Raw genomic sequence first — 26,319 nt, forward strand, 5'->3', positions numbered from 1 at the left:
ATGATACACACACACTATGGGGCACCACTCGGCCTACACAACCCACCTGGCCGAGACAGGGAACACACCGATGGAGTGAGAGGAGAGAGACTACCCATTTATCCACTCCACACAGAGAGACACACACACACACACACACACCCAAAAAAAAATCAGCTCAAAAGAGGAGAATTTTTTATGTTTAGATACAATTGAGCTTGGGCCAACACCAATGGGGCAAATAGCTCACACAATATGGGTAAAATATGCCAGATACAATCACAAATTGGAGCAGAAGCTTCGCTCATAGGAGAAACTTACACAGCCAAAACAGCAGAAAAACAGTTAGGAATCTGAAAAAATGGACTGCGCCATTGCATCCGGAACGGCCCAAAACCACAGTCTACAATGTCAAAGTACTCAAATCTGACCTTGGATGAGAAGTTTATGACCAAAACATGCTCCAAAAATAGCAAAAGCACAGTTGCGACTGTTCCTCTTCTTCTCTCCACATTTTTTATGGTCTTCTCTCTGGTTTTTCAGTGTCCACACTTCACTTTATCACTTGGGCACCTTTGGCGTTTTGATTGACCTCAAACGGATCCCGAACAGGCCCCGAACTGGCAGTGCATAGTTGTCACCCTACTACATCCATCCGCACACCTGGCACTCAACTTTTCCAATAATGCATCCTGCCACCACATGAAGTGGCCCCAAAAGATGGTCCTCATGATGACCTTTTTGCATAATTATCATAAAAAACAACCCCACTGTGTCTTCACTTATCCATGTGCAAGTATTGATCCCATTCGACCTCCTGACGCCACTAGATGCCATCTGACGCACCTGTTTACCTCATGTTGTTGGCCCGCAGATAGCTTCCTCGAGAATTTTTACGTGCTACCAACTCCTCATTATTATAGAAAAAACACATTGATACTGCTGACGATGAAAATCGATGCACTATGTACATGTTGTCCTACTTGTACACATGTGGGCCCCACGTAACCACCTGGCTCTGGAAAATGGGCAATCCTTTATTCGATGCACCATGCATGGGTATGTACATATGCGCAATCGCTTCTTCCAAAAAAATTCTAGCATAATTTGCCCATCCCCTAGCCTGCTAGATCATTCATGATCAGTAGCAACAGATATGAAACTCGCCGCGTCACAAGTTTCCTCATCCCTCACCAACATTACTTGCTCCACAGACAGCTCATCTTGCTCCACCATCATTAACCTGGCATGATATAATTTAAGACACAGTCCATTTATCCTTGACTTATGTAAATTCCCATCCAAGTTAGCAAGCTAATAGGTACCATTCGGAAAACACTCCACTACCTTGAAAGGGCCTTCCCACTTAATTTGAAACTTCTTTTGGAATGTATTATCCAGCTTACTGTTGTAGCGCAAAACCAATTCATGTTTCTTGATACCCTTACTCTTGACCTTTTCATTTATCTTTGCCAAAGCCTTTTCCTGCATCTGTCCATAATGTTCCAATGCACTCATCCTATCCAACTGAACCTCTTGTAATTGAAACAGCCTCCCTTTGAATGCATCACTAGGCGGCCCAAGCAACTTTTCTGACATCTTGACCGCAGGCAACTCTACTTCCACACGAAATAGTGCTTCCTTTCCATATACCAAATGAAATGGAGTAAACCATGTACCTGTGTTCACGGAAGTACGGTAAGCCCATGATGCACTAGGCAATTCCAAGTCCCAATTGTTTCCTTGGTGCTCTGTCACTTTCGAAAGAATTTGTACCAACTCACCATTGAATCTTTCCTTTAAGCCATTACACTGTGGGTAATAAGGAGTGGTATGTTGGTGCCTAATCTTCATCTTCGCGCATAAAAAGTCTAGCAGTTTAGCTCTAAATCCTGGCCCCTTATCCGAAAGTAGCTCTAGTGGCACCCCAAACTTGCAACATATTTCATCATACACAAATTTTTCCACATCCTTTGTAGTGATTTGTTTTACTGCTATAGCCTCTGCCCATCTAGAGAGATAGTCCATTGCAGTCAAAATATAGCTTTTGCCCCTGCTTGTGATAGGTAACGGGCCTATTGCAAAATTCCCCCACTTTTCAAACACATCAAACGCCATAATGGTTTTTCATAGCTCTGGCTTCAACACCCTCTTCCCAAATGCTTGACATCTATTGCAAGACCTACACCAATGGTGAACATCCTTGTGCAAACTAGGCCAAACATACCCCTCTTGCAAAATCTTATGCAAGGTGATCTTTCGAGCAAAATGTCCGCCACATGCACCTTTATGATTCTCTTCCAACACTCTATAAAGCTCCTCCCGCCAAGGTACACGTCTCAACACGAGATCATATCCTTTCATGTATAGGACATCACCAATCAATTTGTACCTGTATGCTCTACACACAAAGCCATACTTCTTAGACTTCTGAATGTCCTTTGGAATGATTCCTGTTAGCAAAAACTCCTCTTCTTGAGCCAAACGTTCCCGGCCATGATAAAGAGGTAAATTGGTCCTCAACACAAATAGCTCCCCAATCATGCTTTGAGCTACTTCATGTGCCTCTCCATTTAGAGCATGTTCAATGTGTCTGATGCTCCATGCTTTGAATTTTTTTAACAGGCCTTTAACTCTAAAACACATTTCCTTCAACGAGGTGTTCTTGCTCTTCCACACACCCAACACTTGCTTCACAACTAACAAAGCATCACCTTTTATGCTCAACCTTCTAATCCCATGCTTCAAACAAATGTGTAATCCAGCTTCCAAAGTAGCATATTCAGCCTCATTGTTACTATGCGCATCAACCTCTCTTGCATACTAACTTCCCCTCTCAATCATAAAGTGCTATACCCCCTGAAGATGCATCATGGCTCTTTCTGTATGAACCATCAAAGAACAACACATGTACATTGCTGATCTGTGGAACTTCTTCGACTACCTTTTTCATTGCCTCTTCCTTAAAAATAAGGGGATTCTCCTTATAGGTCAACAAATAGGCTAGGGTAGCTCTTGTACTGTCTTCCACTAGAAAAGAGAACTCAAACTCTTGCAGCTCAATTACCCATTTCTTCACCACATTTGACATGTTAGTGCCATTAATTAACTGTGGAAAAAAGGCGTAACTCGTCAAGAAAACAAAAGGTCGTGGTAGCAAGTAATGACAAAATCATCAACAAGCAAATATTACACTGGCCATCACTAGCTCTACTTCCAAGAATTTTCTCTCTGCTACCAACTTCACTCGGCTTGCACAATACACTGGCCTCATATAATGGCTGCCCTTCCCCTTTTGCAATAGCATGGCTCCAATGACATCATCCCCTACTGATGGATTTACATAAAACACTTGCTCCCAATCAGGAGCCTGCATGGCTGACAACCCCCCTAACACCTCTTTCACCTCTTGAAACACTTCTTCACACTTGTCATCCCATTGCAATGGGTCATGCTTTGCCACTTGTTGTAATGGATAAAGGAGTTGTGAAGACAACGGAATAAACCGCGCCATGTACTTCACTTTGTGTATAAAGGTTGCCAATTGCTTTATACTCATAGGTGATGGAAGAAGAATAATAGACTTAATCTTGTCTGGATCAGCCTCAATGCCATTTTCTGACACCATGTGGCCCAATAACTTCACCCTTGGCTCTGCTAGATGTCATTTCTTTGGATTTAGTTGTCCTCCATATTCATCATATCGAGCCAATACCATCTGCAGCTTCTCATGGTGTTCAGCCCTACTACTGTAGACAAAGAAGTTGTCCATACAAGCTTTAACAACACTACCAATGAATGGTTCCAATACCCATCTTGCTCTCTCTTTATAGAAAGATGGTCCATTTGACAACCCAAATGTCAATACAGTGTAGTAATAACAGCCCCATGGCGTAATGAAAGTTGTCTTTGTTCGGTCTTTAATAGCAATCTTCAATTGAAAATAGCCTGAGAAACCATCACACACACTGTACCTCTCATAGCCAGCCATTGAATCCAAGATCTGATCAATGAATGGAAGAGGATATGGGTTTTCTTAGTGACTGCGTTTAAGGGTTTAAAATCTACACAAATCCTCCACTTCCCATCCTTATTTGGACTGGCTACTACTGGACTCACCCATTATGTGGTTTCAACAGGGACTATGAACCCTGCCTTTAATAACTTGTCCACCTCTTCTCACAAGGCTTCCATTTGCTCTTGACCCATCCTTCTTAGCCTTTGCCGCACTGGTTTAGCACCTTCTTTCAGCTCTATATGCATCTCTTCACCCTTGAACCCTCTGATCTCTTTATATGAAGTAATGAAAAAATCAGGAAAACTAGCCAACATGTGCAAATATATCTCCTTCTCCATAGCTGAGAGGTCTCCACTAATCATTTGTGTCATCAATTCTTGCTTCTTTGACAATTCAACCCTGGTTTGCATCAGCCCTTCAATCACTTCATAAGGCCCTTCACTTTCATCTTCAATCTCATTTGCAAATGCAACTAAACCAGACTCCTGGATTTCTTTGTCCATCAAAAGAAATGCAACATCAACATCCTGATCACTGCTGGCCATCATTGTCCTCATCAAAACACTGTGGAATAGTCTTCATCACTAGACTCATCCTCATCTTCATAAATCTCTTCCAATACTTTCCTTGTGTCCATATTATATAGCTTCTTGGCACCTGTCTTTCCATAGAGGCTAATCGTACCACGTCTCCAATCTTGAACAACTCCCACTGCACGTAACCATGGTCTGCCCAGTATAATAGGATATGCTCCCAACCCTGCTGGCATCACATGAAAATCAACCACCGCCTTTGCATCATACGCCTCCACTTCTAAGCTCTTTACAACACCCAAGCATTTTACTTTTTGATGGTTTGCCAATCTGATCCGAAATCCTGACACCCCAATCTGTAAGACCCATCTTCTCAACGCATGAGTGTGTTATGACACATATTTGGAGTTAACATCAGGGTGGCTCCCCTTTTCGCCGTATTGTTTTGTTAACCTTATATTTGGATGTCGGTTATATTAGTCTTGCCTGACTGCTAGTATGGGCGTTACGGCTTGGTGGGAGCATGGCTTGGTATGTAATTCTTTTCGGATTATTATCAATTAACACACTCACAAATTGTGAGTTTTGCCACACAAAAAACAAAATTTGCCATAAAACAAGGACAACATCCACCATCATACAAGAAAACATTAAGAAAGTTAGGCTATGTATAGAAGGTAAGTGTCAGGGTTGCAACCCACTTGTTATTGATGTCAATCTTATGCCAATTCTATAGAAGGACAACATCCACCATCATACAAGAAAACATTAAGAAAGTTAGGCTATGTATAGAAGGTAAGTGTCAGGGTTGCAACCCACTTGTTATTGATGTCAATCTTATGCCAATTCTATAGAGAAGTATGCAATTTTACTTCTTAAGGTAAGGTTACCTGTGTAGCCAACTCCATGAGATGGGGGCGAGGGGTCACTAAAGGATATTGGCCCTATGAGTCTCTCAGCAACCCTGCAACCGTTCAGATCCCTACTCACTACTTTTATGTAGTATGCATATCCCTTGCAAATTTCCCTCAATGTGTGTTTGTGAGGCAGCATGGTGGTGCCTTTATGTAGTATGCGCATCCCTTGCAAAATTTCCCTCAATGTGTGTTCTTGAGGCGGCATGGTGCGGCCTTCTTCTTTTGGAATGTGTTAAAAAGCCGCCCGAGAGAGCAGGTGAGATAATTTTTACATGCATCTTTGCTTCTTTGGGAGGTGAAGTAATAATACTTTTATGCGGTGGCATTACGTACCCCGTTGGTTTTCCCTAACCATGTGTAGAAGATTTCTCAAAAGGTGTATCATTTGAAAATATGCCTCGTCCTTTTATGGAAAATAAGGCCTTGTTCTCATGGAGTGTTATGTTTTCTAGCTTAAGAGGTTGTTCCCATTAGCTTTGCCAGGGAGCGCGCGCGTGTGTGTGTGCGCGTGCGTGCACATTTGTGTAGGTTTCAAAGTCAAATTCAAAAGAAAGCATCACATCTAGAAAAGCATAGGACAAGCTAAGCATAGGACAAGATGAGCACAAATGACTAAATTCTAGAATAGTATAGATTAACAAAGAGTACAAATATAACAAGGTGAGAAGGCACGAAGGCCTGCTAAGTTAAGGGGAGATGAGCGAGAGTAAGTTTAAGTATGTGCCCATAATTACATGGAATTTTTGTTGTGATTTAATATAAAATTGTGTGATCTATTATACATATATAATCACAAGTAGTTTATATATTACAAAGAGCCCCACTTAAATATCGTGAAAGGTGCACATTGCATATCAACAGTTTGACATAAAATAAAATGAGAAAGAAGTAAAATAACAACAATAAAATTTAAATTGAAAACATAATAATTATTTAAGTACTTTTTTTATAAGAAAATATAAATTTAATAAACATAATAAAAGAAGATGGTGAAATGAATTTTTATGAAGTTTTGAATGACAAGACCTTTATCAATATCTCATATCATGGGATCAAACTCCTATGAATACACTTTTTAATCCAAAACTAGTATGTGACCCGTGTGTTGTTGTGGCCAAGAAAAGCATGGCAGTTGGATCTCTCTCTCTCTCACACACACACACACACACACACACACACACATACACACACACACACACACACTTAATGGAATCGTAGTCCCTGGAATCACTATAGGAAGATACCAATGCATATGTATGCCTTCTCTCTATCTTTCTCTCTCTCATAATAGATCTTGAGATCGAGACCCATCGAGTAGATTTTTGATATCTCTTTTATCACCTGCTTTTTCCCCTTTCTCAATTCTTTAAAGTTGAAAGAATTGAGTTGAAAACTTACTAGGTAGCTCTCTCTCTCTCTCTCTCTCTCTCTCTCTCTCTCTCTCTCACACACACACACACACACACATAATGAACGCATGGAGTGTTATTAGCCAACTGGTTGTGACAGATTCATCCTTCACATAAGTTCTAATAAATTTGAGCTACCCATATCCCTGCTTTGTCAACCAATGACGATGTACCAGATTTCTACAAACTTGCTACTGTTGTGCCATGCTATCAAAACCATGGCTTACCAACAGATGTGCTTCTCACAACCCTCGGTTGGTTGGAGCAAGACAGGTTTCGGTTGGTGACACACTTCGGGGTCATTTTTGGTGGGTTACCAGGTTGCCAAGGAAAGTCTCTCTCTCTCTCTCTCTCTCTCTCTCTCTCTCTCTCTCTCTCTCTCTCTCTCTCTCTCTCTCTCTCTCTCTCTCTCTCTCTCTCTCTCTCTCTCTCTCTCTCTCTCTCTCTCTCTCCCCCCTAAGCCCTGCAACGCGTGTTCCCCTGGGCGAGGCCGGCCATGGGGGGGCGTTAATGCATGAGCATTGCCCGCAGACCGAGCTCGACCCCTTGCCAGCGACGCCTTGCCTACAGCGCGAACATTGCTTCTCTGCCTGCCGATCGCCGACTTGCCTACACAGGATATTATCACTACCCTAAGGCCTCCACAAATCAATTAAAGCTAAGCCTAGCATCGTCCTGTTGCCAACCAAGTTACACATCTTTTCTCTGTTGCCGACCAAGCAGTTGCCAACCCGCTTTGCCGATTTGCCTACACAGAGCTACCCTCAAGCCTCCACAAATTAACCTACTGGTTTTTTTTTTTCCGAGTGCCTAATGACCACTTGAGCTTCCTCCCAAGGAAAGCCTACGTTCGTCGGGGTCGTAGCAACACCCCCAAAAGTAGACAGCATGGTCTGTCTCCAAAACGAAGTCAAAAGATTGCAAAAGGAAAACGAATATTTGAAACAAAGACTCGTAGCCATCGAGTCTTGACTCATCACAATGGAGAACTCCAAGGAGGAAGAGATGGAACAGTTGGCAATCAAGCTCAATAAAACACAAGTGGAGGTAGAAACCAAGGTCAAGTCTCAAGGGCAAGATGCCATTTTCAGCACAGTTGAAGATCGTGTGGCGTCTACGTTTCGCGAACGATAGCGACAAGATGATATTGCTCTCAATGTTCGCATTAGTGGGCTCTCGAGCGATTGGCAAGGAAAGGAGGACCCCAAGTTCTACGAGTCTTTCGCTCGCATCCGAACAACAACCCCCGTGATACAGTGGGATCCAACAACAATCACTACTCTTGCTCATGAGCATCGTACCAACCATGCAATCCTCACCTTCAAGACCAAAGCGGATCGAATCAAGCTCCTTGAGAAATCGAGGCTTCTCAAGGACAGAAAAATTTGGTTTGTTGAAGATCTTACACCCACCCAACTCAAACAGAAGAAGGCTGAACTCCAAAAGATGCGAGCAGCACGCATAGCAGGGAAATGGGCAGTTTATTGAGGAGGTAAAGCCATCATCGATCCAAGTGTTTTGAACTCCCAAACTAGCTCCCCCCTCCTCACCTACCCCATCTTAGGTTTTTTTCACTCCACTTTATCTTCTCTCTTTTCCACCCGTCGATGGACCCTTAGTCCTTAACTGATATGTATCCGAACGCACTCTTTGTAATGTTTTGTTTCCGGTCCCATAGGTCATGTATGACCTCCATGGACGATAATTCAATCTATCTTCTTCTTCTTCTTCTTCTTCTTCTTCTTCTCTCTCTCTCTCTCTCTCTCTCTCTCTCTCTCTCTCTCTCTCTCTCTCTCTCTCTCTCTCTCTCTCTCTCCCGCTGCCCCCGCTCCCTGCTCCCTCGTGCTCTACCTGCAACCTCCCAACCCAGCGCTAACCTAATGCGTAGAGAGAGAAAGAGGGAGAGAAAAGTAATGTAGAGAGAGAAAGAGGGGGAAATTTGCATAGAGAGACAGAGAGGAAGAGGGGGGAAATCACGTAGAGAGAGAGAGAGAGAGAGAGAGAGAGAGAGAGAGAGAGAGAGAAAGAGGGGGGAAATCATGTAGAGAGAGAGAGTGAGAGAGAGATAGAGAGAGAGAGAGAGAGAGAGAGAGAGAGGAATGGCATAGAGAGAGAGAGAGAGTCTTTGCTCGCATAGAGAGAGAGAGAGGAAAAAAAAACCAAAAAAAAACAACATAACAACTCCCCCTCTCCCTCTCCCTCTCCTATTGCGGTCCGTCAATCATGAGAAAGCAGAACGACAAGGATGACCCTGTGGAGGATGCCATCCAAAAATGCAAAGAAAAATTGAGTGAGTCCATCAACAAGATCAACCACCACCTCCTAGGTATTATTAACAAACTAGACACACCCGTAGCAGCACAAGAAAGCACGATACATACACTCGAGGATTGTGTGAAGGCCCAAGATGAGGAAATCGCATTACTCAAGAAAGAGCTTGCAGAAGTGCGTGCAGAATGTCCTCGAAGAAGGAGAGCTTCAACCCTCTGTCATTGAAGAACTTAACACGATTAAGGAACAAGTACATGCCATCAAGAAAGGTGGGGAGCGACAAAAAGAAATGACGACCTTGTGTGTAGATGTCATCACAAAGACCCAACAAAAAGCAAAAAAGGCCAAAAAATGGATCAAGATTGTCAAGAAAGGAAAAGGCAAGGAAATAACCCCCACTCCCACGCCAACCATCATCAACTTGACACTAGAAGAGGAGCAAAGGAGACGTGTACGGGCCTTACACATAAGGATATGTGGCCTCAGAGACCAAGATAATGTGGATAAAGAGGTGAAAGAACTCATGACACTGGTGGGAGTCAGCGAGCAGACGCATACAAGGGCTTGGAGAGTGGGCACTAAGAAAAGTGGGAGCAACGGAGAAACCTTGAAGGAAAGGGCACTCATTCTCTGCTTCCCCTCCATGGAAGCAAAAGATAGACTTCTTGAAGAAGAGACCAACTCTAAAGAAGACTAGCATCTTTCTTGGAAATGACCTCACCCTCTTGCAAATTGCTCATATGCAAGAAGTAATGCCGGAAATAAGAGCAGCAAGGGAAAAGGGGAATATTTCTTTTTACAGGGATGGAAAGGTGGTGATATTGGAGTGAGCCCCGCATGACGGTGCGAGACCTATGGGACCACACTAAAGATGGCAACCTGGAATTGTAATGGGTCACTCCTGTTGGGATTAAAGCCCAAGTGGCCTCTTATGTGGATATGGCCGGCCGCCCGCCTAACTCACTTACCTCTAACTCTTTGTATATACTAACTTATACTTTGTGAATACTAAGGAATTGGGAGATAACCCTTCTAACAGTTCTCTGCGTACTGTACTGTGTAAGCTCACTGTGTGTGTGTGAGAGAGAGTCGACCCACGCTCCGCTCCGCGACTTCAACTCCGTCTTGATCTAGGGGCCTTTGAGGATAGCTTCATGAGTAGAGACATCATTTTCTACTCTGAGACGCATCAAGCACCTGGACAATCCATGCCACAGGTGAGCAAATATGGATGGGAGACAGCCTGCAGACAGGAGACCAGATCGGAGCATTGAGGACGGTGATCACGAGGAGTGCCAGTTCTATTCAGGGAGGAACTGCAGCCACGGATACATATAGCACGGAAGGATAAACAGGCTAGGTACATGTGAGTGAGGCTTAGGGCAGAGACGGGCATATACCTCCACATTGCTATTTGTTTCTTTCCTCCTATTACGTCAGTATATGCATCACCCAGAGGACAATCCCCCTTTGCTATTTTGGATAATGACATATGGGAGTTTTCCAAGGATGGTGACATTGTCATACGAGGGGATTTCAATGCTAGGACTGCCCACCACCACACAATATTTTATGATACTTCTGAAGAGATGCTTAAGGAGCCGGGACGTCACAGAGACGGGTCTATCCAGACTATCACAAGATGAGGAATACATTGAATATGGTAGATACTTGATAGATATGGAAACCACACACAGATTGGCCATTGTGAATGGCCTACAAAGATTTTCGATAGCTGGAGGTTTGACTTGCTTTCCACACTGACATGGTACCAGCACAGTGGATTATGTTATGGCCGAGCCAGGTCTCGTTCCATTCTTTCAGGATTTCATGGTGGGCACTAGGCCAGTTGGAGTAGCAGTTGATCATGCTATCGTGTATTTCACCCTGACCTTTCAGTTCAGCACAGCTCCATTAGGAGAGGTCCCCACACACACTCGGTATTCGTTCATGAGGGAGACAGATTCTGTGTATATGGATGAGATATACAGGCAACTACGCACCCAGGAGCCGGGACGGCCACTAGATGAACTCACTAGATATTGACAGAGACGCTCCATGATGCAGCATCAAAGGCATACCCCCACAGCCAGCCCACACGGAGATGATTTAAGAGCATGCCCTAGAACAGTTGGTATGATGAGGAGTGCAAAGAGACAAGGATCAAATTACATAGGGAAGTGCTCATGGGTATTACCACACATAGACAATCACGGATTATCTTTTGCCGCCTAGTGCGACAAAAGAAAAGGTCCCATCTATCTCATCTAGAGTGGGATCTATATCAGCTATTTATAAGTCAGGAATTAGGCGAAGCATGGATGCTATTACATGAGCATTCACCACTACTAGTGGTCACCTCCACTGAGACACGGGGGAGTATGCCACATCTCTCTACACAGCATCAGGGCAACCACCTCTGCCAGACCCACTAGACATGCCTGGAAACATGTTCTTTCTTTATTGCCGAGAGGGTAAGGAAATCCATTGACAAGATGAAGATAAGGAGATCACATGATCATGATGGTCTGGTAGCAGAGCACTTTATCCTTGCCAGAGATATGATTGCAGAGCTCCTGGCTATGATGTTTAATCGAGCCATGTATGAAGGCTTCCTAGAGACTTGGATTTTGTCTACGATTGTGCCTATTTTCAAGTCGAGAGATCCCATGATTCCCGCAAATTATCTCACAATCATGGTTGGTCACACATTAGCTAGGTTGTATGCATCTGTTCTTGAGCAGGAGCTGAGTAGATGGGCAGAGCGAGAGGGCATAAGAGCACCAGGTCAAGCAGGTTTCAGGAGAGGTTTCTCCACTCTTGACCAGATTGTGACACTCATAGCTATTATTGAGGAGGGTAGACACCATGGCAAGAGGATCTATTGTAGCTTTGTGGATTTCCGCAAAGCTTTTGACACAGTGCCAAGAGCAAGACTTATACGCAGACTACATGACATCTGTGTGCCTACAGAGTTGATATGGGGTATTAAGGCTCTATAGAAAAAAGTGATGGGGCAGATACACACCACTGAGGGAATGTCTGACCTGGTCCACTCCACTATTGGAGTAAAGCAAGGATGTCCCCTATCCGCGACTCTTTTTGGGATGTATGTGGATGAGTTTTCGGACTATGTAGAGCGTCAGGGGCACATGGGGGGCTCAGCTAGCAGGGACATGGATTCCAATGTTACTATATGATATTGTGCCGATTTCTGACTCTCCAGAGGGGGTGCAACGTCATTTGGATGCTCTGCATACATTTGCTCGTGTGACAGTGGATTGTCTGTCAATCTGGGGAAAACCAAGGTTATGGTGTTCAACACCACACCACAGTGGGTCTGGAGGTCGGCACCCACATTTATGTATGGCCAGGAGAGTGTGGAGTACATAGATCCATATACTTATCTTGGGGTAGTCTTTGGTGGACCGGTGTTTTCACTAAGGAGAGCATCAAAGACTAGACTGACAAGAGCATATGCAGCTCTTGGCAGACTAGAGAGGATGTGTTTGCAGGTTCAGTTTCAAGAACTGCGAACAAGCTTTGGCTTTTCGACACTCTGGTGACTCTAGCTATGCTCTATGGAGTTCAGGTATGGGGACCCTCAGTAGACCACCATGGGAGATCTGGCAACACAAATGGATAGAGATGTATGGAGAGGCCTCTGTCTCTATGATCGCTCGGATGATTGGGGCTAAGGCCTTAGTACCACATGAGATTATCCGAGCCAAGCTAGCCCCCCCCCCCCCTGTGGTGGAGGCATTGACGAGATCAGTATCCTTTATGCATGGTCTATGGGATCTTCCCAGGGACAGATACGCTCGGCTTGCCCTAGAGTCATCTTAACAACTAGCTCTACAAGGCGATACAGCATGTTGGTATGGATAGATGACAACATGGTTTCAATTGCATGGTCTCAACATGGATAGATGACCTCTGCTTCAATACTCCCTGGATGCACCCTCCCCGTCTCTCACACCACAGAGGTCACCAGACTCATACATCAGGATCTGATTCAGCTAAATCCTAGGAGCACATGGATACAGCCGACACAGGAAATGGGCATGAAGATGGCCTTCTATAGAGAGCATCTTCTCCAACTCACGGAGGACGGCTTTGTTACTAGGCCTGCATACATGGATACACACTTATCTCATAGGATAAGATGCGTTATTGGACATATACGCACATCCTCACATCAGCTCCAGATCAAGAATGGCCGATTTCAAGGGATGTCGACAGGAGCCATGATATGTCACCTTATGTAACTTAGAGCCAGAGACAGAGCTGCACTACACATGTCACTGCCCAGCATATTATGAGATACACGGCCGCTTCCACTGCCTGTTTAGAGAAGGTACGGACCTTTTTCTAGAGTCATGAGATACAAGGATCAGAGGTGTCTCAGATTGTTCTTGCTAGAGCTGCACAGACTTAGGGAGAGCTTGCTGAGGACATCAAAGGAAAGAGAGTCTCAAAGATGAATCACATAATTCTTTACACTAGCCAGAGGAGAGCCAACGGAGCAATCATTACAGCAGATCTTAGAGCCTACTCATACTAGAGGTACACTGCTTGATCGAGCCATTGAGCTTGGCAAATCCAGACGTCCACGACCTCGGGGGGTCTCCCTCTGTCGACGAAGGATGCAACAGAAGATACATATTACTCTAGCTCGACATGCAAGACGCCCAACCAAAGTATTGACCATGGAGGAGGTCAATGAGATTCGATAGCGATCGATGAGAGATTTCATCAGAACCCCCCCCCCCCCCCCCCTAAGTGTTTTAGTGTTAGTTCTTTGTAACTTTGTAATTTCCGTACTCAAACATGGTATCAGATTCACCAATTGTAACTTTTTGGTCTCGTAGGTCATTTTGGCCTTTTGAAGATGTTAATATAACATTTTATTTCTCTCTCTCTCTCTCTCTCTCTCTCTCTCTCTCTCTCTCTCTCTCAAACACACACAGTGACAGTGACACACACACACACACACACACACGGAGCGCATACACACACACACACACACATACATGCAAGCTATCATGCGCACAATTTTGGCTACTACAGTCTACACGTTGTTGGAAAAGGTTGGATTTGCACAGTCTACGGAGTCTCTCTCTCTTACATACACAGGTTGACAACAACTCGTTAGGTGCATGATTTTGACTATTGCAGGTCGTTGGAAAAGGATGGACTTGAGTAGAATCTCTACTGCTCACACAATTTTTGAAGGCTCTTTAATGCGTCTATGGCAAGAACGATGACCCAATAGGGACTCAACATCTCAATTTTGGCGTTTATCCAATGGACCATGCAAATCAACCAGAAGACATCATGTGGAGGGCACAACAATTGCAGAGAAAAACATAGGTTTAGAATAATGTCACCTACAAATTTTAAGAATTACCTCAATTTTTTTAAAAAGTTTTTTTTAGCAACACTCACTCAACAAAGTGAGTTGTAGTGAATTAAAAACATAAAAAATACAGCATCCACATGCTAAAAAAGAGCCATGGACCCAAAAAGAATAACAACTTAACATCACAACCTTAAATTTTAAATTGAAGGTCAGAATACCTCCAAAGTTCAAAGAAACTACAAAGTCTAGAGAACCTAAATTAAAGTTTAGAGAATCTACAAAGTGCATAGAAGTTTAGTGCAAAAACCTATAGTAAATTTGCCTCTAAATTTTTTGGAAAAAAACATAGTATAGCCAAATGCTCAAAAAATCCTAGGTCTAGTGTAATCCCACCTACAAATTTTGAAATTTACCTCTAAATTCAGGTTTGAAGGTGAGGAAACCTACAAAGTATAGAAAAATTGAGTGTAAAAGCCTTTAAATATAATGAAATTATCCTTAAAATTTCTCATATCTAAGTTTTTCAAGTTTTTGGGAGAAAACATCATGCCTCAAATCGATTTAGTGTAAGTGCTTCTACAATTTTTTGAGATTTGCCTCGAAAATTCTAATTTGCCGTTAAGTGCTCCAAAAACCTAGGTTTAGTGCAATCCCACCTACGAATTTTGAGATTCACCTCTAAATTCCAAGTCAACCCAAAGTTGAAAGCACATGCAAAGCTCACAAAAGTCTTAGCATAAAACCTTCAAAAATAGTTGAGAGTTGTCGAAGTTGAGGTCCGCCCCTGCCTTGGCCTTGCACACCTTATGCCTTGGATTCACCGAACCAAACTTTCCTCATTACGTTGATTCTTGATTCCGTAGATGTCCATTGTCGATTCTTGATTGCAAATTTTGTCGATTCTTTGTACGACCAATGCTTATTCTCCCTCCCCCTCTCTCTAGTGCTAGTGTGAGATCTCTCTCACTCTCTCTCCCTCTCTAGCCAAGGAGAGCTTAGCGTTCTCTCTCTCTCTCTCTCTCTCTCTCTCTCTCTCTCTCTCCATGATAGCTATTTCTAGCTACACTCACATCTATACTTAACCTACTAGTATTGCTACTTGAACTACTGATACAAATAATGCTTCACCCAACTTAACACACACACTCATACACTTCTAGTAGCTGATTAAGGATTTGAGACTATTGTTGCATGATGACTTCTGATAATAAGTGGCTTACTTTGTAGCATGAGGGTGTCCACCTTGAGATTGAAATTACCTCATAGGGTAATTGTGATTAGATCCTTGATACTGGCTTACACTGCTATCTTGGTAAGCATGGTTGTGTGTGAACCACTAAAAAGCTAGGTTCAATGGGAGCAATCCCTTAAGTATTTAACCCATAAAGGATAAATGAAAAGTCTCCTTCCCATTATGGTTTCTCATGGCATAAATCGATTGCACTCTCCAATGCAAGGTTAATGCACTCAACATCTGTCTTGCCACAGGTCCCTTCCCCCTTTCACTCAAGGTGATTTACGACGAACGCTTCTCTTTCTGATGACTTGGATTGATGGTGGGCGGCTTGGTGCGGCATTTGGCTCATCATGTCCTTGACATGATAACTCCTCCACTTTTCCTCCTGAAGAGAAGGGCATGTACACTGTTGTGATGGGATTTCTCACCGTGGTGAGCATGCCAAGTGTGGCCATACCTGTCATGTCTCATTATGCCGATAGTAGCTGACGTGATTTATGCTTCTTCATACCAATCGACTATCCCTATATAAAGGTGAGGGGATCTTCTCCCCTCATTTAAACTTGGGTTCTTTATGTCTTTTGCCTTTTTGCAAAATAGAGAAGGTAATCATGGTTTAATAATTGGGCATTGGTTTTGCTGTGCTGTCCCTTGAGAAAATAAAAACAACTAGATGTGGCCGACTTTCTCTATCATCAGATACCATCTAAGGTGAGGATTAAATCTAACCTTTGGTTAGGCTTATGCTTACATGATCTAGAAGGTCAATGCCATGCATTATTTAACGATACTGGTCTCTAAGCATGGTTTATGCTTGATAGGCTTTGGAAGGGTACCTGCCTTGTATTAGTAACTTGCTGTACAATTTTGGTTCCACAAAATTGATTGAAAAACCTGTTATAAAAGCTGACGTGTTGAGAAATTTTCTTAGGCCACTTCAAGCATATTATTTAACTCATTTGACTTTTTACTTGGACATGTGGTTTGCCTATTGGACTGCTAAATAATGGCTGTATTAAATACTGAACTGTATGGTGGTGCTGTATTAACAATTCATTAAATTATGTGCAGTACTTGGGGGGTTGTGGTTTTTTTTATAATACAATCTCTTTACTGACACCACTCTAAAAGGTTGGGGGGGGGGAGCTCTGCTTACCTAGTCTCTAATGTTTAGCATGAGTAACATTCAACTAACACTACATGTGAGTCCATGTTGGCTCTTCACATTTTTTTGAGAGAGAAAAGTTCTAAGACAATCCTCAATGAGCTATGGTGTGCTCATGTACTCTTGCAACGGGTCCCTCTCTCTCTCTCTCTCTCTCTCTCTCTCTCTCTCTCTCTCACACACACACACACACACACACACACACACACACACACATATAGACAAAACACAAATGCCACTACAACAAAAAAGGGGACCTTCGACGCATCCCGTCGAAAAGCCCGTCGATATACGCGTCCCTACAAAAACGTCGCTATATGCGTCGAAAGGTAATATTATCGACGCATATTTCGACGGGCTTAGCGACGCATATAGCGATGGTCATAACATTATAAAAAATTATTGGGCAGAGGACAGGCACCCTGGCATGTGCCCAATGAAAAGATGGACACAGCCACAGCCATACTACCTGTCCTCTGCCCAAGAAAGCGAGAAGCACCAAAATCAGCCGTGCTCCCGCAATAATTTCGGCAGAGTTCCCTTCGTTTTTACATAAACTTTTTTAAAAAAACCATATCATGTATACGCCTCCTACATGCTATCCATGTAGGATCTCACATGAGATTTAAGGCTAATGAAAGAAATGAAATGAACTTTGTGCAAAACCATAACCGTAGCAACTTAAAACCATAACCATAACGAACATAATTTGTGCAAAACCATAACCAAATTAAATTAAAACCATAACCGACCATAACCACTTTGATCAAAACCATAATGCAGATAACCATAACCATAAACAAAATTAACAATAACCATAAGCATAACCAAAAAGTTAAACATAACCATAAACAAAACCAAAAAGTTAAACATAACCATAAACAAAACAAGAACCATAACCATATATGTCTATACAAAAAACAGACACATAAGCGTGTCTGTGTCTCACAAAGCATATATATGAAATCCACTGATGACTAGGCGTCACAACCTGCACATAGGACAAGTCACAAAATTAGTATTGATATTACTTCACATATACTTATTTAATTAAATCAACTCACACATATTAACGTCTCACCTCAAGCAATCAGCGAGACTCTAAGGCCTCCCAGTCTACAGGCTCTCCTGAAGCATCAAGATCATTCAATACTTCATAGATACCTCTGCGATATCCATCTGTCTCCTCCTGGCGTGTCGGGGCTTGATGCATCGCAAGATTCTGCGTTTATACAAAAATCAAAGTAATAAGAATACATAATTCATCACGTTTTAAAAAACATCATAGCTAGGATTGGATTAGAAACTCACAAACTCATAGCGAAAGGTGTCGAAGCCTCCGCTGCCAAGATGAGATGTCCCCCTGGTCATCTGTCGTATCTGCACTGCCTAACGCTGCTGTCTGAACCGCGTGTCCGCTGTCCGCTCATCCTCCCTGATCTGCTGCCACATCTCGTGTGGGATGCCCGAAGGCTTCGGCGAGCCGGTCCTGAAAGCCTGCCGAGCTGCATCTCGTTGATGTTTCGCGGTGTCCCGTGTAACACCCTTGATCCACCTCCTCGAAACAGCCTTTGAACTCGGAGCAGGTTGGTACTCTCTTAGGATGGTCTCCACTATATAACTGACTTTGTCCTCATCCTGCTCAGGCCAAGGCGTTAGAATGCTGGTCGAAAATTGCAACTCCGCGAGCTGGCGAATCTGCTGGCTCATCTCAGTCCCGACTCTATCCATGTCAACAGAACCATCTCGCCGTACAGTATAGAGCTTGGAGGCACTAGGATCGTGTGCTCCCCAAGGTGTCCGAGGTGTGCCAAGAGGTGTGTTGAGAGGTGTGCCTGGGTAGGACAGGGGTCGTGAGCGAGGAGGGGTCGAAGCATTTGTGGACCCTCCTCCATAGCAACCACCACCTCCACCTGACAATTGCCGAGATCGGCGAGTGCGCCTGTGCTGCGGAGATGAGGACGTACCTGCACCCCTAGGTGTCGAAGTGGCCGTGATGGGAGACCTCGCAGGCGTCGTACCCGTAGGCGTCTCCCCCCCCCCATAGGTGTCCCCCCCATAGGCATCGGACCCTCGGGTGTGAAGCCCGGAGGCGTAGTACCCGTGCCTCTGGCTACCCAGTATTGAGAAGCCTCTGGTATCTGACTAGGCGTCATCCGTGTGACGAAGCCCATGAATGCATCTGCACTCATAGAAGCGAGATCTGGAAACTGGTCTGCCATACTAAAGTCCTGCACAAAGAAAGTAAAATAAAGCGTCTGAACACCTTTGTTTAAATTAACTTTAAGCTTAATTTTAAATCAATGTCTTCACACAAACACTTACATGCCTAGGCCTCGACGAGTGAGGCATCATTGATAAGATCTTGCACCGTATCATCGTCTATCTCTAATTGCAGACATAACTATGCCCCAACTCGTTCTGGCAGATTGTCTTGCATCTTCATCTACAAGTGTCAATTCTGCCTCATTTGCGTCATCCCTCGTATATCTGTCAGCTTCCTCTGCCATACCTTTGTCCTCCTCATCTAATGTCACAATAGTATGGACGTCGTCTGATCGACTTTCCTCCAGGAGCTCTTGCCCTTCCAATACTTGTTTATTTCTTGGAGCAACCTGAACCACAAACCACCATTGTCGCTCTCGAGGGTCCGGTACAAAGACCACTTGCTCGCAATGTTCGGGGAGAGCAAATGTGTCGCTCGCATCTGTCCAAACCTTTGTAGAATCTATTTGCACAAGCTTGTTTCCATCTCTGCGTACCGTTGCATTGCGACCATAAGTAATCACCTTGAACCACTTCACATCCAACAAAAACATCTCTGTGATATTTGACACTAGACCACACTAATCCAGGTTGTTAGTGCTCTCATTCGTGTCTCTGGCACTGACCCTCCTCTTTTGCATGAAACTAACCATTACCCCACTGTCAAACGTGTTTCTTCTGCTGTCAATTTGTTGTGTTCTGAAATGCTTTCCATGCGACCACAGTGCCATGTATGTATGATACTTCCAGTCACATCCAATAGCCAGCTCTTCCTCTTTTAGAGATATTGGTTCTCCGATCTGTCGAGCTGCTCTCACTGTCTTGTCCAACCATGCCATTGTAGGGAATTCAGGTAGAGGAGCGAGATAGTCTGGCAAGGGTAATCCTCTAGTCGTTCGGCTTCGCCTGAAATCGTGTCGCTCCCTATTGCGTCTCTCTTTTTCTTCTTCGTACCTTTCAAGACATTTTTGCATCGGCGCTGAATTTAGTATACAGAACTTCATGATCTTTTCTCGCATGGCGTCGTTCATTTTCTTCGGCACCCCTTGCCCTTGCGGCTCCTCTCCCACCAGTCTTGCATCCTCCTCATTGCTCCACAGTCGAGGCATTTCTGGGTCAGAAACGGATAGAAATTCCGTCGTCAAGACAAGAGACTCTTGCACCAGCCATCCTTCTGCCATGCTCCCCTCTCGACGCGCTTTTTGGCGAACAAAACCCTTCAGTGTTTTCATGAACCACTCTAAAAAGAACATCCAACGGCTGTGGACTATACCTGCCACTGCAACCTCATCTACTACATGGACGAGCAAGTGCATTTGGATAGTTAGGTAGCTCGTGGGTAGATACTTCTCAATCATGCAAACTGCCTCAATGGAGTTAGCCCTTGCGACTGCAATAGATTCCTCCCGTATCTCCTTGGAAGAGATCCACCACACTAGCTCTGAAATCTTGTATATGCAGGTTCGCACTTCCTCCGTTAAACACCCCTTTATCGCAATTGGAAGAATGAATTGCAAGAACTTATGCCAGTCGTGCGATTTCAGTCCTGACAGTTGATCGTCACGGGTGAATGTTGTCTTGAGACATCACATATATCCTATTGGCGTCCTGAACTCTGAAATCACCCTTTTAACTTGTCGCTCTTGGCTTTTTAGCAATACCCATGGCGCTCTTGGAAGTTTTGTTTGGCCAGCTACATTGGTGAAAGGCCACAGCTCTGGCATCTTTCCAACTGACTGCAAATCATCTCATGAAGCTCGATTGTCTTTCATTCCCATGATTGTCTTCCAAAGGAGCTCTCCACATTCTTGAATATATGCATTGGATCCAGCAAATGGTTAATTAGTAGATCACCCCAGTACGGCAACGTATGGAGAATGGACAAACGTTTCATTCCTGGAACAGGTTGCCCCTCATGTTGCTCCCATCTGCGATGCCACTCTTGTACATGCATAGGATGACATTAAACCGACCAAGCTGACCTTCGCGCAAGTGATGGCCATATGGAAGATAACGGTGGTGGCCTTGATAAATTGTCTTTCGAAGAGGTAGAATAGCGCACATCCAAAGACTGCCCGCAAATTGGACATGCATTGTATCCCGAAGTTGTTAGCCTTGCATATATTAAAGCATGAATCAGGCCAAGGCAAAGTGCTTGCGACTAGCGAGAATTTTGTAAATCAAGAACCATTACCAAAAGCTTCTCCGTATCCTGGCCAATCATGCATAGTCCACATAAGAAGTCCATGGATCCTTGCATGCTGTTGTCCTACTGATTTAACCGCATCTGCAATGTCGATCCCATGCCATAACTCCTGGAGCTCGTCAACTAGTGGAGCTAGATAAACATCCATTTTTTTGCCTTGAACTTACCAGGTATAATCAAGCTTATATATCAAATGACCCTTCTTGATGGCAAGCCACGGCGGGAGGTTGTAATTGATAAGGCACACAAGCCAAGTGCTCCATGACGAGCTTCTCAAGCCAAATGGATTGATTCCATCCATTGCCATGCCCAAATGCAAATTGCGTGGTTCACTCTTAAAATGTGGCCAGGTATCTTCAATGTGCCTCCAAGCCTTTGAATCAGCGGGCACCCTAAATATTGCGTCAGTGGATCTATTCGTAGAATGCCACCGCATCAACTTTGCAATGGAACCACAACGAAACATGCTTTTTATCCTAGGAATAATAGGGAAATGCCGCAACACTTTACCTGGCACTGTTTCGCCAACTGCATCTTGTTTGTAGCGCATTGCACCGCACTTAGGACACGACAGACAATCTGCGAATTCATTGCAAAAAAGAATGCAATCATTTGGACATGCATGAATCTTGTTGTAGTCCAAACCAACTGAGGTCAATAGTTGCTTTGCGTCTAGCCTAGAGGGGGGCATTTCATTGCCAGTCGGGAGAAGTTGCTCCCACAACAACCTGTTTAAGCCACATTAAATTAAAAAGCTCTCCAAGCACGTCACCGTTGCAATTGGAAAATCTCTTTTGTAAATTACGTACCTAAACAAAGCAGTGACGCTTGCATCTGACCACCCGTACACTGACTGAAGATTCAAAAACGCCAGACAAGTACGAAGCACATATATTTTGGCGCCTTCATAGATTGGTTGACGTGCCAACTTCCTTAACATGTCTTCAGGAGATAGGCGCACGGCTTCTGGTGCTGCTTCGTTAGCGTTCTCCTCGCTTGTCTGGAAGAAGGCATTCAGCATCTCCTCCATGCCGTCGTCTTCTGTCTGTAAGCCCTTTTCTGCTTCCATCCTTGGCTCTATATTGGTCGGACCTTCACGCATAATCCTTTCTCTCTCTCTCTCTCTCTCTCTCTCTCTCTCTCTCTCTCTCTCTCTCTCTCTCTCTCTCTCTCTCTCTCTCTCTCAGATGTAGGTGCTATCTCGCGAAAATCAATGCCCGTTCCGTAGGAGTCGTATCGTAGATTTTGTACGGTTTCTCTAGCAAACTCTCTGTACTTGTGCACATGCTCATTACATATCCTATGCTTGCGCAGGATCTGATACTTGCAGAGCGTGCACGCGCATGCAATCTTTTCCTCCATGTTAGTTGATGACGTTGCCATTTACAATGATTATGAATGTTGTTTTAATATATATACTCCTCACAATGTAAACTACCTCTCATTCTCTAGTCTTGCCCAATCTCCGTACACCTCGGTCCAGAGGTGTACGAAGATCAGGACCACCGGGTCAAAATCTCGTCTTTATTGGTCAAATCCTATAAGGGTAGACACATACGTGCACTCCAAGGCATACATGGCAATGCATGAAGCGGGCAAAACCCCTTTGCCTCTTTTAGTTCCATAGTTTATTCTAGAGAGAGAGAGAGAGAGAGAGAGAGAGAGAGAGAGAGAGAGAGAGAGAGAGTTTCTGTCCTTTTCACACAATTGGTCAGCCAACCTAACTCTTTCTCTCTCTCTCTCTCTCTCTCTCTCTCTCTTTCTCTATCTACTATCTATCTCTCTCTCTACCTTTGTAGCTATCTCTAGTTAATTCTCTCTCTCTCTCTCTCTCTCTCTCTCTCTATATATATATATATATATATATATATATATATATATATATATATATATATATATATATATATATATCACTCTCTATCTCTTTATTTCTCTCTCTCTCTCTCTCTCTCTCTACGTACCCTATCTCTCGTTCTTTCTCTCTGGCTATCTCCCTTTCTCTCTCTCTTGATCTTGCTCTCACTATCTCTCTTTCTCTCTCTATTTCCCTATCTCTCTCTCTGTCTCGCTCTCCACTTCCCTATCTCTCTCTCTCTCTCTCCTACACAAACACATACACATACACACACACCGCTCTCTCTCTCTCTCTCTCTATCTCTTTTCTACATACACACACACACACGATGTAGAGAGAGAGAGAGAGAGGGGTTGGGAGGGGGGGAGGGAGAGTTCCATAATACCTGTGCAACAGGTTTTGGCCAAGATCTGAGCGCGCGCGTTGAAGGCGAAAATGGCCCCTGCGCGCGGGTTTCCCTTTTCCCCCCCAATTTTAGCGTTGAAATGTGCGCCGATATACACGTGGTAATGTCCGTCGATATACGCGTGGAAAATCATGCCTTGCCATGCGCATATCGACGGACATTTCGACGCATATATCAATGAGATAAAAGAACGTCAATATCCGCGTGGAAAGATACGGGTATCGATATATAGTGCGTCGATAACTTTGAATTATGTTGTAGTGTGCGTGCATGCAACTGGTGAGCTTGGAGCATCAAGGTCGGAGATCATTTATGGCAATGGAAGGTCCATGCAAGCCTGACGAGGGAGATTCATTGGGTGACATGTGGCCAGGAGTTCTTTATGGCATTCAAATTACAAAGTAGAGCTACCCTTCAAATAGATTTCAAAAACAAAAGTAGTCACCCATGGTTCCAGTGAGCTATGAAATGGAAAGTGAGCTATGAAATTCCATGGCCTTCCCAAGAACTATAAATATTATAAATATAGATAGAGTACTAATTTTTTGACTTTACATTGCCAAAAGTGAGTACTAATTTTTTGACTTTACATTTTCAGAAGTTAGAAGTCTTTTCATTTTCTACCATTTAAGTACTTACCCTTATCTTGTGCATTTTAAATGAATGTTTCTCTCTCAAGTGAACTGAGTGTGATAAGTGGAGGCTCTCTCCTTCCTTGAAAATTTTAAACTCCATTACATATTTTCAAATGAAATGTTTCTTAAGGTTTTCTTTGAAGTGAACCATAGTGTGACAAATGGAGGGTCTCTCCTTTGAAAATTTTAAGCTCCATTATATATAGTATATATATAGAAGGTGAATACAATTTTGCAAAATAACATTTAAAAATCTATCATGTCTTTCTATTCACAAGACTTTTAAACCCCCTAAAATGCTTGTCAAGTAATGAAAATTGAACGACCTTCACCCATAGTGCACTACGGCCTTTAGTTGGCCAAGACCTTCACCCATAGTGCACTAAGGCCTTTAGCAAACCAAGAAGGCTTTGGGGTGGAATCATATTTTGAGAGCTAAGTCATGATGCCAACACAACCATCATACAAAAGAAAATTTGTAATCTAAGTATATGGGAGACTGTTGTTATTAATGTCATCAAAATACCATTCAACTAACACTACATGTGAGTCCATGTTGGCTCTCCACATTTTTTTGAAAGAGAAAAGTCCTAAGACAATCCTCAATGAGCTATGGTGTGCTCATGTACTCTTACAACCTATAAAGAATACAAGATAGGACTTGCGAGGGAGCTAGACCATGGTTATTAAACCAATTTTGGAATAAATAGTGGTGTGGTGGGGGGGGTGGGTTGGGGGATTGGGGGGAGGAGAAGCCATTTCTTTTAGGTCCACTTGGGGATGAGGATGGGAAGGGCCCAAGGGTGAGGGGCAACTTTTGCACGTGGATGTCTTGCATGCCCGCGCTTGGTGCTAGTAGGCATGGACTTTGCATGTTTTTCCACATCAAAGAGATGCCTAATATGAGAACTCAAGTGTGTCAAATATAATGGATAATACCCCTCTAAAATATAAATAAAGGTAAGGGTTGGTTTCCATGTGATAAACATGGTGTTTGTATGTGTGTGTGTGTGTGTGTTTTTTTTTTTTCAAAACCCTTAATCCCTTGAATGGGTTGCTTTGATCTTCTTGCATAAAGCTTGCAATAAAGCAACCATGCAATAACAAATATCGATGGGATTAGCGAGATCAAGGGAGAGTTCCTAAATCATACTAAAATATACTTATAGACAAGTGACCATAGTATTTTCATGGCCTATTGTCTATCCAGGTAAGGCTTCCATGCGAGCTCCCTAGATTGGTTGGCTCAAACGATTGGTTGAACTTGCTACAAGAAAAATTATTTACAATATTGATATGATTGTTGTCAATGTTCGTTTGCTTCGTGATAAAACAATGAAGTTTATTTTTGATAAATTGTCATGATTAATTGAAATTGAAGTGTTTTGGTTGCAAATGAGGTTTTGCCAAGCTATGTAGGAGTCAGTGTGTCGATGGAACTGCACAAAGCCTCTCTAATCAATGACTGGGTACCAATAGGTACTTCTGTGGGAAGGAGGTGATGGTGTGGTCACATGTGCATCAATTATAAGTAAGATGTTATCGATGGAGCTACGCTCAAATCAACATACTTACAAAAAGCCTTGCATAGTTGCATATAAGACAACTAAGTGGTTTGTGTGACGATGCATAAGGCATAGTTATTTCAAAAAGTAATTAATAACTATCATCATGTGATCATTGCCTAATTGGTGATCTCGATGGGTGAGTTTGTCTAACATATGGTGAAAGGTCCTCTCTGTTGCCTTGGATTAACTTCACTTTTAGTTGGGTTAGCCTAACTTGCCTTGACAGACACCAGTGTGCAATTGCAAACGAGTGCACACTAGTGTATTGCAATTTGGATCAAGGTCCTCTACGTTGCATTGTATTAACTTCACTTTTAGTTGGGTTAGCCTAACCTGCCTTGACAAACACTAGTGTGCACTCGTTTGCAGTTGCAAAAGAGTGCACACTAGAGTATTGCAATTTGCATCAAGCAAGTGGACGTATTGTTAGTAGGAACAACTCCTTATCTCCTACGTACCTTCCGTGCAATGCAAAACTGATTTAGAATTAAAG

General features: G+C 43.4%; 1 protein-coding gene across 1 annotated transcript in view; it reads left to right on the forward strand.

The window, feature by feature from the left end:
- Window positions 1-26,319, forward strand: part of LOC147420402 (uncharacterized) — a 72,004-nt gene that overhangs the window by 38,986 nt on the left and 6,699 nt on the right. The window lies entirely within an intron of this gene.

The sequence above is a fragment of the Adiantum capillus-veneris genome, chromosome 28 (genome assembly GCF_014529385.1).
Source record: "Adiantum capillus-veneris isolate H3 chromosome 28, ASM1452938v2, whole genome shotgun sequence".
Classification (NCBI taxonomy): Eukaryota; Viridiplantae; Streptophyta; class Polypodiopsida; order Polypodiales; family Pteridaceae; genus Adiantum; species Adiantum capillus-veneris.